Source organism: Anas acuta, chromosome 9, assembly GCF_963932015.1.
Source record: "Anas acuta chromosome 9, bAnaAcu1.1, whole genome shotgun sequence".
NCBI lineage: Eukaryota > Metazoa > Chordata > Aves > Anseriformes > Anatidae > Anas > Anas acuta.
In genome coordinates, this window is record NC_088987.1 from 22,065,596 (window position 1) to 22,077,705 (window position 12,110).

General features: G+C 41.2%; 1 long non-coding RNA gene across 1 annotated transcript in view; it reads right to left on the bottom strand.

The window, feature by feature from the left end:
- Window positions 1-1,873: 1,873 nt before the first annotated feature.
- LOC137861248 (uncharacterized) overlaps window positions 1,874-12,110 on the bottom strand; it is a 39,443-nt gene continuing 29,206 nt past the window's right edge. Inside the window, exons 3-4 of the long non-coding RNA XR_011099489.1 lie at window positions 4,665-4,760; window positions 1,874-3,306 (exon numbers count right to left, since the gene is read on the bottom strand). This is a non-coding gene — a long non-coding RNA (uncharacterized lncRNA). The remainder of the gene's footprint in view (window positions 3,307-4,664; window positions 4,761-12,110) is intronic.

Sequence of the window (12,110 nt, forward strand, 5' to 3'; positions counted from 1 at the left end):
GGAAGATACACATCACAAGTTTTGATATCTATGATAGGCTTTTACATGATCAGACACCAATTCACTCATTTCAAATTTCCTTTTCTTATCTTTCCTCTTCTCTTCAGGTATCAGTGTATATCAGTGTGGTGAAATAGGGTCTCTCTCTCAAAGGAGAGAAAATGTAATTAGGATTTCAAATAATTTAAAAAACAACTATCTTTTCTTCAGTCTTTTAAAGGGACTGAATCAACCAACTTCCACTCAGCAGAGTTTGGTACCAAAACCTTTAAAAGTCAGTGTGCATAGTTTTGGAAAGATAATTTTGAATTTCCTCTACTCACGCTAACTGTGTTGGATAAGAGGGTGATCTGAAGTGTGGATTTCTGGATGAAAGTTTGTGCCAGTCCATCACACGAATCCAGTAAATTTCACACTAGAATGTTTTCAGAAGGAGTCTAAGGCCTGAGCCTGTAACAGCCTGAAGTTTTACGGTAACCTCTGACAGACCAACAAGGCGTTGTTTGTGCTAATTAGATCAGTCTCAGGTGAAACACTTCCCTTACCAAAAATTACAAGTTTCATTTACAGGATGATCAGTCTGGGGAAATTCATTTAACAAGATTGGATCAGTTTTTGAAACCAAAGACATGAAGAGTGGATCTGGATGAGACTCAGCAAGATTTGACAAAATTAAGTGAAAGCTAGTGCTTCTGCCAGTTCTGGTTTACAATCCGGTCACTAACCAAGAGGGGGAGTAGTAGTGGATGCATGTCCTGGGTGGATGGGAAGAGCCCTTACGTAAGACCAGGCAGTATTCACACCAACATGCCTCACACTAGTGCATCAGGACCATGGGATCATGAAGGCATTACCGAGTTGCAAATCACAAGAAACCTTCCATTTATAATTCAAAGACTTTGGCTACCACTGATATGATCTTGTTTTGCCTTTGGGCACACACAAAGAAAAAAATCTCTTGCAAGAGCAAGTGCTCTATCTAGAATTTCAATTAAGCAGTAACCAAGTGGGATCTGAATGGACATTACAGAAAGATGCCAGTTTACAATGACTTTGTCAAAGAAGCAGTCTGCAGGCTGACTTCAGCAAATCAAGGAGGATCAGCTAGCAGACAGGACTTGCCAGAAATATATTCAGCTTGGCTAAGAAGTACAGAAGGAAAGGAATAAAATTCCAATAGATCTAATCCCATATTGGCTGCATTAATCCATAAGCATTAAAATACTTCCAAAAATGGCATTCTTTTAAAATCCATGAAGGACATCACACTATAAAGCAAACAGACAACATAACAAAAATAATCTGTTGGGTGGGCAGTACAAGCAGACAAATTCAAACATTCATGGAGAGCTGCAAGGACATAAGAGGTAAAAAAAACAAAAACACAACAACAAAACAGGCCTTTGGAAGATTATTTTCCACAAAGGTACCTTACATTCCTTGGCTGCATCTAACATAGATTTATTTTCTTTTTCTGGAAAGGACACATGCACATTATTGCAACTGATTACTTATTCAGATATATCACCTTGGCTCTTTAAATAAAAAAAAAAATAAAAATCATCAGATCTTTAATGATCATAATTGTAAGACAGTTCCTAAATTTCTCATGTCAGTCAAAAGACCTTGATTTTCCTCTCAAACATTCCTCATGTTTTCCCAGTATTTGTTTGTTCATTACTCGTTATGTTATCTTCAGAACAATGGCAAGGTAGAAATAGTTGTGACTGTATTAAAAAGTTCTGAAAAAAAAGTAATTAACCCCATTGCCAGTGGGACTAATTCCCAAGCTGCATCTCCCTGTAGCACAAACCAATAACACAGAAACATAAATGACCTGTATGTGAGGAACTTTTTTTTTTTTTTAAAAAAAAAAAAAAAAAAAAAGTGGTGATTGCTCATTACGGCACTAAACCACAGAGCTGGCACCAGGGAACAGATTTCGATGCAGGAGCACCCAGATGTTTGGAACCATTCAGAATTTGGCACATGCTTCCATGTCTTATACATTAGGATTTTTCAAAGACTTTCTCATGAGGAATGAGTTTCACCTTCAGTATGTCCTCACAACAAAAGGAGAGGGCAGGAGGCCTTGAATATCTCTTAGGAAATAAATCTTCTCTTTTAGGCAGTTCCACACAAACATTTACGAGAAACTGAAGCAGACTGTCTCTGTTTGTTCATAAAGGCTGTGCTCAGAAATGGAGAGCAAACACTTGCATGCCCACCTCGCTCTGCGATGGTATTACTGAGCCATCAGCATAGCGAGCAGACCTCGGAGGAACTGAAGGCTTTGGCTTACTGCTGCCAATGTTTTTCTTCTTATAGCATGTCACAGCAAGAAAACAACATCAGATGAAGTTATAGGAATATAAAGAAATTTGTAACAGCACAGCAGACTTGTAACCCCACAGTGAGGAAAAACTACTGGGTCAAAATCCCAGACCACAATTATGTACACAGACTGTATTTAACACGATGTAGTCTAATGTCTCTTAGTAGCACAAAGCATCCCCTATACAATCATAAATTCTAATTAACTGAATTCTACCAGTCACCTCTAATTTATGGCCTCATTTGTTCTTACACAGATTTGTAACGTACCACTCTACAGAGTCTCCTAGTCCCAGCTCTACAGATCACATTATTCTTAATGTGCCTTGCTCACGTTTCCCACCTGAACCTTGAAATACCAATATGCTTTGAGAAATCTTGATTTTTTTTCTTTATGTAAAGAAAAAACTACATACTTTGTCTTAGCTAGCTGTAACCACCGTGCTCCCAAAGCTTCATGTTTCATGTAACACCACAGTAACTGCTATATGCTCAATATGATACAACATCGCTGTTTCCTTTCCATCCCTGGTTCCTTACTGTTTACAGCTGATGGAAGAGCTGGCCAAGAAGTTATTTTCAGCCATGCCTGCACTAAAAAAAATAGAATGTAGTTTAGAAAATCCAGAGCTATGTTCTGAGACCAGAGCCAGTACGTCTATGCAGTCCAGTGCCAAACGGATACATTTATTTGGGTCCAGAATCTCTTGGCAGGGCTTTCTATGTCCATGCAATGTAATGAATGATACGCAAAGGCAACCTGACTTGTAGCCATTCCTTCTGCAATTCTCTGCTCCACGTTTCCTCCTGTTTCTGTTTTCAAGATCAACACAAGCACAGCCAGGACAGTGTCTCTGACCAGAGATGAGCCACATATGACCCTGGCATTCATCCTTCAGTTGCATTCAATTGGTCTGGCTTGTTTGCTATCATTGCTCCTGTGCTTCATAGGTCTTTTCTTGTTTCCTTATCCTGTTATATATTACATTTTCAATTTAATCATGTATTTGTACTTGTTAAGTATTAAAAGAATTAAGGATAAAGTTCATTATAGCAAATAGAGTCCATCTCCTGACTTTTATGTATCTCCTGTTCTGGAATGTATGAATCAATCTAATGAGACACTTTCAATATTTCTGATTGAGAAGTCTGGCTAAAATGCAGAGTAATTGTGACAATTCTCACAGAAGCATGATTACAATATTTAATAAAACTGTTTTGAAGGCCTACAATGACGATGAACAAAAAATATTTTGTTTTATATTTTTAAATTGCAGACCATGTGACTTGGTCATTTTTTTTTTCCTCACCAAGTCATGAGTGATAACCATTTTCTCTCTCATCCTGGAACAGTTACTGGTCCAAGTTACTGCACTTGGAAGGCAATGCTTCCAGTAGGCTGCAAACTGACATCATTGGACTATTTGTATCCTTTAAGACCACAAAGTATTATCATTATTACTGCTGACTTGCTACAAAAGGATGGTAGACCAGAGACTCTGAATTCTAATATTGGCAACTCCTCTCCCTAAAGTCTATTACTTTCAGATGACCTTGTTACTATGCTTGAATACATTAATAGTTACACTTAATTTGCTGTTTTCTTTGGCCTGCAATTAGAGAGTGACTTCTGTGCACATCAAAGAGTCTGTATAAACCATAAGGTTATAACTGCAATGAATTTTGGAATATCTGTTGATAAATGATGCTGAAAAACACAAGATTTGTTATTGTTAATACCATTAATATTGTTAGTGGCTGAGCTAATCCATACTCATAAACAACTAATTAAGCATGGGGTCATAACTGGGGTTAGTGATAGTGTTTGGAAAGAGATAAAGTGCAGAGTCCTGTTGTCAGTGGGATTATGTAAAGGCTGCCAAAGGAAGTTCAAGTCTCCCAAAAGTTTTCCGTTGTGAGCAGTAGTTCATGGGAGACTTAGGTGGGCTTTGTGTGGGGTTAGGGTCGAATTTAGGGTTTGGAGAGGGAAGCATTAGCATACATAGTTTAGATTTCTAATTATCTCTACAAATATACACAAAATAAAACATCTCCTTTGCTACAATACCACACTAACCTAAGGACAAAGAATAGAAGGAGACAGGCTGCAGTCCCTGTGCTGTGTCTGGCTCTTACATGGCTCAGGCTCTGCCTATCCCACACCCCAAGAACCTGTGCATGGACTGTTGTCTGGACAGATCCCTGAGCTGGGGGTCCTGGCTGTTGCCCTCATGACAAGCATCCTTTGTTGTTATTATACTTAGACTATAGCATGCACCAGGAAAGAAACAACATTTTGTCAGGAAAAAGTTGTTTGTTCCAAAACTTACAATTCTGTGGCCCTGTTCTTTGGACTTGCAGACAATTTCTGCACTCCAGGTATTGCTTCCAATCTTCTGCTCCTGTTAGTAATTATGAAATAAAACCTGGAAAAGATTGAAAAAAGAAGAAAAAAGCTAAGTGAAGGACAACTTCTGCACACTGACAGTTTTTAAGTCACCTCTCACCAGTGGCGTAATGACAGTGAGTGGCTGATACCAGCCTGTGACTTCAAGAAGTTTCTATGGAAATGCAAGGTCAGCAGCACAAAACCTGACCCCAGCAGCAGCATTAAAGCTATGAAGTTAGCGTGCAAGCTTCCTTCGCATCCCTGCCAACTGAAGACTCTCGAGCAGTTAGAATGATCTGCTCCTGACTGTCACCTTCACAGCAGCTTTTCATCACAAAGCCACCTTAACACTACACAGAAGTGAGTCCAGAGTATTTTTGTCCCAGGCTTTGTGACAGAAATGCATGTAATATGGTTTGAAAGGAATGCACTGTGCAGTAAACCTGTTAGTAAAGAAAATGCATTTGGCATTCACTTTCAAGTACCCAGTGGCATTAATTCATATTCTGGACAAAAAGACTTCTTAAATTTTTTTTTTTTTTTTTTTATTATTATGTGACAGCTCTGAAATACAAAGGATCCCCAGATTAATTGAATACATGCAATCTCTAGCTGAGTTTCTATGCCAAGCTTCAGTCTGGAACATTTTATAGCCAAATGATAAATCCATGAAAACAGGAATTTTAAATTGAAACTGTGATGGCTGTTAGGGTAAGAATATAAATGGCTGTTCTGTAACAGCTATTGAACTATTTTGTTTTGAGCCAATAACAATGTATCAAAAACAGTCTATAATCAACATTATAAGATTTAATGGATAGAAGAAAATTGCATTTAACACTTTAAGGATTCAAAGTCATCAAAATCATTCCAGATCAAACAAGAGACTTCTCCAGAATCAGTACTGGGGAAATTATTTCCCACTTTTTTTTTTTTTTTTTTTTGGTTTGTGAAAAACTCATTGAGACCCTTCCTTCAGTAATGCCATGGATGTGATGTAGAGGATTTCAAGGCTGTGATACCAATTCCATTAATATTTACAGTTTTATGCTGCTTCTAAGGAGGTTCTCAAGGCACATCACAACTGCAGTGATGAGTCCTTCCTTCTAACAGGTAAAATACAAAGGTGGAGTTGACTCTAAAAAGCTGCTGTCACACTTGAGGACAGTCGTGGAAGGTGCAGCAAACACCTGAAACTTGGAGGGGCACCAAGACTGGGTATTCTCTGATGTAAAGGGCTCGTTCCTGAGCCCAGTCAGTACTAGAGACAACGTTCATCTCTTTTAGTGGGCACTTTCAGAAAGCAAGCAGGCGCTCACCATTTTATTACCTTCAACATGCTGAATGCCAGATTCCTTTGCAACTCCCCAAAGTCTTGCTGCTAGTAGCTAGCTTTAAATCCATTTCCATTATTCCCCCACCTTCCCTTTTTATTATTACAGTCACTATTTTTTCAGAAGAGGGAAAAAAAATCCACTCTTCTTTTGGTTTATTCCACTTCCAAATTTTGCCCTGTGTATTAAGACTGTCCACTGCTTATGCTGAGGGGTTCAGCAACTGAAATCTCCTCCCATGGGCCCAAAGCCACCGTCAATAATAGGATCATTGCCAACGAGGGTGTAGAGGACTCTGGATGCTGCTGGGCCTGCCACCTTGTGTGCCACAAGTAACAGCAAGTCGGGCATCTCATCTTTAGCCCTGTAACAGAGTATTTAACTATGGCTAAGCCTTTGTCTCTGACCTTCCTGAGGAAATTAAGAACTCTATACTTGCTGATGGTGTATATTTGCTTTCACAGTGACCCTGCCAGCTTCTTCTGCTCTTGTATGGCTGGGACACAGAGTTAGCACTGCTTTGCCTGTTGTCCACAACCACATAGCGTGAGGACTAGGCCTTTATCTCATACTATATAAGTCAATATTGTCAACTATAGGCTATCACAACAGGCTCACTTGCCACAGGAAGAGTTTAGTATTTGGCTCATTCGAAAAACACATCGTTACTCAGTAGGGGAAAAGAAGAAAATAGAGCATGGCACAAACTGAAAAGAATATAGGAGCCAAAGCAAATTGGCTGGGGAATTAGGATGACCACAAGCTATAGGAAAATAAAGCTCAAATGAACATACTGCATTGAGGAAACTAAACAGAATTAAGTTATTTCCAGCTCCAAATTCTGAGTGGATTGGACAGGAAATGACAGGCGGTATCAGATTAGCTTGGCTTCATCTAGGTTTCTTTGATAAGATAACTGATGTTCTAACCCCAAGAAAGATCTGGTCTGTCTGGAGTTCAGTAGAAAGCCACATGGGAGTTCATTAGTTGAGATGAAGAAGGTGAAGGCTGATAAATGAATTGTAAGAGAGCAAGGGAAATGGATAAATAGGAGATGACAATGAGCTATGCTGACCAATTTTATTTAATATTTTCAACAATGACCTTACCATAAAAAGCATACTAATGAAATTTGCCAGTGACACAAATTTAGGTTGGATCAGCAATAAAGAAGATTAGAAGGTTAGACAGAATTAGAGTAATAGAAACAGAATGAAATTCAGCAGCATACAAAGTTAGGTCACAACAGCCTAATAAAAACCTTGTGCTACCGCATGGGAGCTCATTGGGGTAGAAGTAGCTGGAGAAGACTGTGGGCGTGCTGTCTGAATGTAAGATGACAACAGGCTGCTACAGTGACACCCATGAAAGCAACCAAGGAACTACTTTGTCAAAAGCATGCAGGTAATGCCTGGGGGGAGGCTACAGGACACTGAACAGCTTTGACTACAATACTGCTTATAATTTTTGCTCACATGAAGGGGACCGGTGAAGCTTGACTTGCTTCTGCTAACAAATGAGAGCTGAGAATGGACAGAAACCCATTAGTGTCTATAAATACATGACAGGGATAAATGCCAGGAAGGGGGAAGATCTCTAAGTGAAAATAGAAGATGCTGGCAGAAGAATAAAGGCATGTGAGCTTTTCCTGGATTAACTTAAAACTGGATGTCAACAGGAGATTTTCAGCCAGAGGAATGATGTTGTATGAAGAACAGTCTCCCTGCTGGCACAGTGGGCCCAAACTCCCATTTTAAGAGCTCGCTGCATTCTTACAGTGTCACCTGGTCACCTCCAGGATGCTCCACACTGAAGTGTTAAGAGCTTAAAAGCAGAGACCTGGTGAAGCCCCTGGTACTCAAACCAACTCATTATTTAAGTGCTCCCACAATGTCCTGCACGCCGCGTTGGCAGCGTCCCACACTTCTGCCAGCATAGGGAAGAGGTTCTGCCTTCTGTCTTCCCTGCTGCCTACAGCACAACTTCGATCTGTTGCTCAGGGCACTTGTTTGTCAAGTGGAGGCTGATAAACAGGCTTGGCCGCTGTAGGACACGGCCTGGTGTGCCGCCTTAGGTTTTGAACTCAGGCTACATCAAAGCACGCTCTTTGATCTCACCCTGTCTCTGGCTTTCTAAGGAACCTGTCACCGCGGCACACAGGACTTGCAGATGTTGCTGGCCCACAATGAACATTTCCGTCAGAACTGAGAAATTACTGCATTTTTCTGTCTGTTCACAGTAACTGCTATTCCAGCTTAGAAAATGTCTGTGCGTACAGTCCATGCTTGCGGTGAGTAGCACAGTGTGGTTTTGTGCAAACCAAGATAGCTCTGGGGGCGCTCCGGGTGTTACCTTTGCTGGGACACACAAAGGACCTGCAGGCACATTAGAAGGCCGCATGTGTGGTCTCAGATCTGGATTTCTCGCAGCACAAATATTAGCATTAATCTGCCTAGCGTACGAAAATAGCTTTGTAGGACTGCAGGAGGAGATATCTGCACTCGCTCACCCTTCTCAAATGACAGCATCACACAACATAGCATCACAACCCAAACTCTTCCAAATGCGATCTCAGCGCTAACAACTAAGGGGAACTGGAGCTGGGGCATCTCATCCGCGTTCTCTGACATTGACACAAGGCAGAAAGGCAAGAAGTAGTTTAAAGACCTAAAAATAAACCCAAACAGATGCAAGGCAGTGAACTTTTTCCACAGACCTCTCTGCTTTCAGTGCCTTTTCTATTTTAAGCTTTGAGCCTTTGAAACAACACAAACCAAACCACTTGTAAGTGAATGGACATTTGATAAACAGGAGGAGGAATACACCAAATCCCACTAACTACATGCTAAGGTCAGACACCTCCTTTCACATTGCATTTGTGCTATTAACTAAATTGCCAAATGCTGACTGATTCCACCTCCTTTCCCAACAAGAAGGTAAGTCTTAATTTCCAAGACAGATGCATGATACCTGTGTAACGGGCTCAGTCGAGGAGCAGTTCTTTGCAGCACGCCCTCACGAGGTGCCTGCCTCCCCCTGCTGCCCTGCGAGGGGCTCACATCCCCACAGCAGCAGCTCCAGCCCCCCAGCCCAGCATCTCCTGGGCACCCACCCTCTCCTCTCTCATTTAGCTCAGTGTTTAGCTTGACCCATGCCCCTGAGAATACTGCCAGCCCTGGAAAATGCAGCACATCACTCATCCTGAGGAGGTAAAAAATGCCCATGGCTGTATCTTTAAGGAACAGTGGTTTAAAAAACAAAGCACAAAGCTCAGCATTTTTTTTCCCAATAATTATGCATAACAATTACTGCTGTATGATGTTCTTTGCAGAGAAAGCTTCTGTATAAACAATATTTAGAGAAATAAAGTGTGAATCTGATGTGTGATATGGGAAATTAGATGTATCACTCCAGCAGAAATATGAAAACTAAGCCTTTTGTTATGCAAACTCGCAGACCTCCTCTTCTTCCAGACTACACCTTTTTTTTTTTTTTCTCAATAAATAAACTTAAAAAGAAGAAATCAAGATGATATTAAGAGCTGCGTTGACTGTCAATGAACCCCTGACCTGTGTGATGAACTCAGTGTGCTACAAAACCCATTTGTGTTTGCACATACCCCTAGAGCTCTGACTGCACTGGGGACAGCTCCCATCAGCCCTGCGGTGCCCAGAGCCCAGCCGGGCGTAGAAGCCCCTTCCGCCAGCCTCACCACCCACCTCCTGCCTTCTCAGGGCTGGCATTTCCACATGTCCACAAAGAGGACAGCCTGCAGGCAGCACGCCCTGGGTTCAGTCCTCTGAGCTAACAGGAAGGCTTGCTACCAACCTTCTCCCGTTCCTTGTTCTTGGTCCCCAAGGCACGATGGGGCCAGCCGCAGCAGGGAGCCCCTTTTCTACTCGCTGCACCTTTCCATTTCTTGGCGAGCTTTATTTGGGGAGTTCAGAAAACCTCGTGATGATTCTCAGAAACACACTGCAGCAGTCTTCCAAGGGGACTTTTTGTTGGTTGGTTTGTTGTTCTCTTAATCAAATAAACCTAATTCACATAGAAAGTATCTGTTTGCTCTTTGTGTCTGGAAAAACATAAGAATTATAATGTTAACATTTCCAAATGGCAAAAAATGAATTTCAAGTAGCTGGCAATGGAAAAGCTTGATAAACACATGCTGGCTGAAATTCACTTCACTTTCACACCCACTACTCCTGAACCCCATATTAACCATATGCTTTTGCAGATTAATTCTGTGCTTTAGTTTAAAATCTGACTTTTTACAGTGCAGCTGTAATAACCTGAAGTTTCTGGAAATTTTAGTTGATGCAAAGAAACTGAACTGGGAGATTGGCAAATATTTTAATTAGGCTTAGCATTTGTCACGTGTCACAAAACACCTCCAGTACTTCAAGTATGGTGTAGCAGCAGCATTGCCCTGACCATCATCCTAATTAATTACTGCTGGCTTCAACTGCATTGGCGATTTTGTATTCATAGTTATACAGCCTCTGTGGTTAATATTGTAGAAAATCAAACGTGCATATTGCAGACGTTCACTTGATGGCCACAAATTAAAGTCTGGCACACGTTCACATTTTCAGCCTTAGTGTTGAAAATTATAAACAGGTATTTATTTATTTATTTTAAAATATATATATATTTTAGGAAGTTGCTTCAAATTGCTGGTTCTTTTCAATTTGAGTTGTCCTGCTTCGACCAACAGGTTGGACCCTGTGACCATCAGAGAACCCTTTTGTTTTTAGGGATTTGTCAACAGCAGCAGTCATTTACAAGCTTTAGTTACAGCCCTGTGCATTACCTTGTGTGGGTTATGATTGTAACTATTAAATCACTGGGTCTCTTAACCAGCAACTGCATGAAAGAAAATGTTTTCATGTAATTAAATGGTTTTTAAATATCTTTGGCCCTGAACATAATGTACAAACCCACAAATGAGGTACAACTGTCACCAGGACTGTAACTTGTGTTGCATGCTGAGCCTGAACTTCCACCAGGCTCACAAGTCGGGTGGTTTCCTTTTGGCTTTCGGCAGGCATTCAGCCAGGACCTGGCAAGGGCTGGCCATGGGTACCGAGCACCAGGCTCTGTGTTCAGGGCTCTGCATTCACAGAACAAAACACATCTACTGCAGAGGTTTCCATTTTAACCCAGAAATAAGAAGCCAAAATGTAACAGACAAATCACATCTGTAGAGTGCAACACTCTGGCAACATTCACTGCTCTTTTTAATAATGTTCTTAATCCAGTTCCCCCTGACTCAGTCCCTGCCTGCACCAAGAGAGCATCTCCCTGGCCTGTTCAATTAAAAAGGCAGAAAGACTAAAATGTAAATCTTTTCTCTCTCCTTCCCTCCCCTTATCTCCAGGGTACTTGTACATTTCCTGCAGGAACATTTTTTTGAAAAATGATTTGTCAAAACTGAAAAGTTTGGAGGGGCAGTCAGTTTTGCTGACTCTTCAAACCTTGATTTCTTGCCAGTTCAGTTTCTCACATGCTGAGAAGTGCCAGGGCCTTAGAAACTATGGCTGGATCGGTCTCTCCAACATCTTTTGAGCTCTGAGCTTCTTGTTAGAGCATCAGGCAAACAGCCAGTGCTTCATGATGCAAAGGGGAGCCAGACAATTGTTTTTAAACACTTCTGGTCCCTTCAGATGAGGACTTTTGTTTCCAGGAAATTGAGCAATGGTAAGCTTCATTCCAATGCAGAAAGATTTTGTTTTGTTTCTCTTTGGGCATGGAAGTCTTGCTGCTGTAAGATCTCTCACCATATAAATACGCACATGAGGGCATGAAAAGGCTATCTTCTGGTTATCTGCTCAGCAAGAGAGCAGGCAATAGCAGGCCATTTGACTGAGAAGTCTACATACACACATAGGCAGAGTCTCGGCTCTTCAAACGCCCTTCCCTTCTGCCAGGACAGAAAGCTTCAAAGCACTGATGAGGCATGCAGGATCTATTTGCTCTACCTGTAAACAGAGGCCACGAATGACACAGTCTTCTAACACATTTTTCCACTTGTGCTTTTGTCCCTGATTTGC